This window comes from Bidens hawaiensis, unplaced genomic scaffold (genome assembly GCF_021521415.1).
Source record: "Bidens hawaiensis isolate Kalapana, Puna unplaced genomic scaffold, B.hawaiensis_p1.1 tig00002414_1, whole genome shotgun sequence".
NCBI lineage: Eukaryota > Viridiplantae > Streptophyta > Magnoliopsida > Asterales > Asteraceae > Bidens > Bidens hawaiensis.
This window is the reverse complement of record NW_027491131.1, coordinates 1192550-1197627: the sequence shown is the minus strand read 5'-3', so window position 1 is coordinate 1197627 and position 5078 is coordinate 1192550.

Here is a 5078-nt window from a genome sequence, read left to right as displayed (position 1 = left end):
TGTATACCATAATGAACGTAGCGGATACTGACCAAATTCACATCGACTCACCGTAGTAATGCTCGAGTTTAACTGTAAGGCCCCGAACCCGGTGACCCTACTTTAGCGTCGGATTTACTCATAAACACAGTTCTTCAAATCAGAGTTTATTAAAACTTTTCGCGGAATATAAAACATCAATCATTTGTTACAAAACATTAAATCCTTTCTTTGATACCATAACACAAAACTTTATATTTAAAACATCTTTACTTCTTTCTTCAGATGTCAACCGTTCAATCCATGCCGTGTGTCATCCTCATGCTAACTCTATAATCAGCTCACCTGCGTGCATACTAAAAGTCAGCTACGCTGAGTGAGTTCTAGTTAATCGAACGCCATACAATACATACACATACATACATATCTGTAGATACATATCCATACTTCACTAGTTACCCTTCTGTTCTACATACATACTTGCTACCATACATACATACATACATATCTACAATCACTAACCTCAGTCTACCGAGAGTACGTTCATAGTTCACCGTCTATACCTGTACTCAAGGTCGTGAACACGTACAAGGTTCGCAGTCCTTACCTATGTTCACCATTTATGGTACGTACAAGGATCGCGGTCCTTCCCTATACCATAGTACATCCACAACACGTACAAGGTTCGCAGTCCTTCCATATGTTGCAACCTAATTCATAGCACGTACGAGGTTCGCAGTCCTCCCCTATGCTACAAAATCAGCACGTATAAGGTTCACAGTCCTTTCCTATGCTGAAATACATCCACAACACGTACAAGGTTCGCAGTCCTTCTCTATGTTGCAATCTAATTCATAGCACGTACGAGGTTCGCAGTCCTCCCCTATACTACAAAATCAGCACGTATAAGGTTCACAGTCCTTTCCTATGCTGAAATACATCCACAACACGTACAAGGTTCGCAGTCCTTCCCTATGTTGCAACCTAATTCATAGCACGTGCGAGGTTCGCAGTCCTCCCCTATGCTACAAAATCAGCACGTATAAGATTCACAGTCCTTTCCTATGCTGAAATACATCCACAACACGTACAAGGTTCGCAGTCCTTCCCTATGTTGCAACCTAATTCATAGCACGTACGAGGTTCGCAGTCCTCCCCTATGCTACAAATACAGCACGTATAAGGTTCACAGTCCTTTCCTATGCTGACGCCTATCTACATTACGTATAAGGTTCGCAGTCCTTATCTACGTTTACATATATCATCTACTTCACGTATAAGGCTCGCAGTCCTTAACTACGCCATCACCAGCCGAGTCTATGTCCGGCAGAAGCTAGAGGGATTTGCCATCCTAACTTACTATGTCGAACGTAGAACTCACATGCCATACGTGTACCTATATACACATACTTACATTATAACATAAGAACACTCTAGGCATCCTTTACCTCATTCATTTAACAACCATACCCCTTGTCGTTACGTGCAATATCCGAAGATCGTTCACGCCCCGACAAGTATTCATTTGAAATATTCATACATCTTCGATATATAATATTCGTACATTTATTTTTAACCTGACAGTACGCGCAATATCCGAAGATCGTTCGCGTACCGACAAACAATCATTCATATCTATCACACATATCACATATGACATACACTTATCACTTAGGATAAATGTATTAACAACACATCGAGTATGCACACAGCCCCGAAAACATAACAAGGAATGGGGCTAGAAACTCACCTGAACACGGTTACGTTCACCGTTAATCGTAATCCCTTTCTTCAGCTGTGCACGGCTGAATGTATAACAAGTACACGTATCAAACAACTATCACTACTCATATCATCTTTCCAGTCTTAACTACTACCCACAACGAACGGGGGTCCGGGGGCAGCGCCCCTGGCAGCGGGGTCTAGGGGCGGCAGCCCCTAGCAGGGTCCAAGGGGCAGAGCCCCTGGCTGGGGTCGAGCTGCCAGGTCAGCTTGGAAAAATTTTATTTACATTAACTGTCTTAACACATTTTTCATTAGGTTTTTAATTTATTTTCTAATCGAACTTGGCTTTAGGCGAAGTTAAACCTCAGGCAAACTTAGCTTTAGGCGAAATTAAACCTCAGGCGAACTTAGCTTTAGGCGAAGTTAAACCTCAGGCGAACTTGTCATCAGGCGAACTTAAACCTCAGGCGAACTTGTCATCAGGCGAACTTAGCTTGCAGGCGAAGTTCATCAGGCGAACTTAGCTTGCAGGCGAAGTTCATCGCTTGAAGGCGAAGTTGCCCAGATGAAGGCGAAGTTGCCCAGATGAAGGCGAAGTTGCCCAGACAGCCTGCTGTTTGGTTTCTGTCCAACGTTTCGAGCGATTTTAACACCCCCGCTATGGTTCAATATCACCCACTACGCTTCCCGACCATTTCCGGTCACTTAACACTAAAAAGCTTGGATCTTTAAACTTAAAAGATCAAGAATCATACATTTTTGGGCTTGTTTGGATCTCCTTTAACTTGTTAACGCAACTAGTCGCCCTCTCTCACTCTCGGATCAGTCCGATTCTTCCCTTGGCTCGGCCCGGTTCCGGCGAAGTTAGTGTATGTGTGTGTGGAGTGTGCTTGGATAAAGATAGAATGAAGATATTTTGGGGTGTTAGGGTATTTATATCCCTGAGATCCCATGGACCTAAGGCCCATTCTCATTTAACCCATCCTAATTAATCCAAGTCCACAACCCACATTCATTACCCAACACTAGCCCGACCCATACCAACTCCTATTCTTTTATTTATTTCCTGATAACCCGAGTAAACTTTCCCTATATTATTAAGTAATATAATTAATATTATCTTGAAATTTCGGGATGTTACATTAACCGACGCTCGTATTCGACGCTGGTGATTTGTTTGCTGGCCCGACACATTGCGCTGGGTAAAAAAACTAATTCAAAATAAAAATAAAAACTATATTCAATAGTACAAGGAAGAACGCAATTGTGAATCAATTTTTGTAAACTAACTTCGAAAATGCGGGTATAGAACACGCAAGTCCATCAAAATTATGATTTATTTGATGTTGGAAGATCAATTTTTAATGAATATGGATTACATAAATTAAAAAAAAAAATCGGAATGCATAAAATTAGGACTTGCCTAAATGAACACTTAAACAAAAATACCGAACTGCCCTTTCTTATTTATTTATTAATTTTTCATGTATCAATACATCATTGCTTCGTACTCTTCTCACAAAATAAGGCATTTGTATTTGATCCTTCCTTCTAAAGGGTATTCCAGTAATTTTTATGTTTTAATATAAAATTTATTCAAATCTTATTTATTTATCTTATTATATAAATTAAGATAGAATCGTTTGGTCATTGACTCATTGTGACCTAATTGTACGAGGCTTGGGTTTTTCAATATAGACCTAAATTCGATGCTCACTTGTGGCACATTGGGTGAATATTGGCAATAAAAGAATTGAGCTAGGCCTTGCGAGATTGTTAGTTCGAATCCCGAGCACATCCAGGTTTTAGTCGCACCGTGTGTTACGCGAGAGTTATGCTCTTATGGTGGCACAACGACTGTCAAGTGGTAGCCGACGGTATGTTTTCCCGGGGAAACGCCAAGTCAAACTTTGAAACCAGCGTAGGCTCGATTAAAAAATCATAGTCTGACCAAAGTAATGCAAAGAGACTCTCCAAACTAAAAAGTGCAGTGACATAGCACACAAAAAAAAACGTCATTCTTAAAAATTAAAAAAAAAAAAAAAAAAAAAAAACTATTGCCTATGCCATATTGAAGCAAGCCCATACATAAAAAAGCATTACTCCCCTTGCCCTCGTATTCAAATGCTATTTAAAAATGATTAATTACTAAGAAAACACATCGCTCATTTGTCAATTCAATCAAAAGTTGATTATCATATACCAACTTAAATAAATATATTACTTTTTGTTCCACTAAAAAGCAATTTTGACATGTAAAGGAATTTTTATTACATAACGCCCACCTAACAAAATTAAATAAACACTTATACCTAAATATCGAATAAATCCTTATAGGATTATTTAAAATATAACGCGTAATAGGATTTTGAGAAAATACAAATATTCAAATAATATAGTTTTATTTTTATTTAAAAGTAGTTATGTATTGAACATGCAATTCACATGTATGTGTGTGTGATTACTTTTATAAGAATAAATGCACTTTGTACTATTCATCAAATTTTTAGACATAATATTTAACGAAAACTCAAATATATCATTAGATTAATAATCATAATAATACTTTTTTAACATTAGGGAAACATATAGTATTCCAATATATTGTATGTGTCAAGTTATTTTAAAATGGGGAAAAAATTAAAAAATGAGAAAGATTTGTAGCCATATAAAAATATCTTTAAAAAAATAAAAAATAAAAAAATCATAAATCAAAATTTAATAAAAAATAAAAAAAGTAAAAACACAAGAATGTTTCCACCGTCTTTCTCATTCTAAAAAAAATGTTTAGTGAAAAAAATATTGTGTCTTTTGTTTATCATTGTGTTTTGTGTTTATTTTCATAATTAATTGTGCCTTTTTTCTGTGACATTGTTTCTTTTTTTTCTTGGTATTGCGTTATATTACTCAATATTGTGTTATATTTTGTTCGACATTGTGTTATATTTTACGATCTATTATGTCTGTTTTTTAGTTATAATTATGTCTTTTGTTTATTTTCGTCATTGTGTCTTGATCTCAGCATTTTGTCTTTTCGTCAATTTTTTTTTTGAGTGGGAATGATGGAGAAATATTTTAGTTTTTTAATTTTTTTTGTTTTTATTTATATTTTTGAGTTATGTTTATTTTTTTGAATTTTTATTTTTAAGAGGTTTTTATGTGGTCACATATTTTTCTCGCACTTCTTATTTTTGTCTCATTTATATTTTAACTTTTCTTTTACAATATATATATATATATATATTTATATTAATAATTTAACAGTAAAAATTACCATATTAGTCAAGACTTCATCTCCTCCTATTATGATAAAAAGCACATGGTCTGAGATACTTGTGGTTGAAGGTTTTTTATGTGTCTTAAATATATAATAA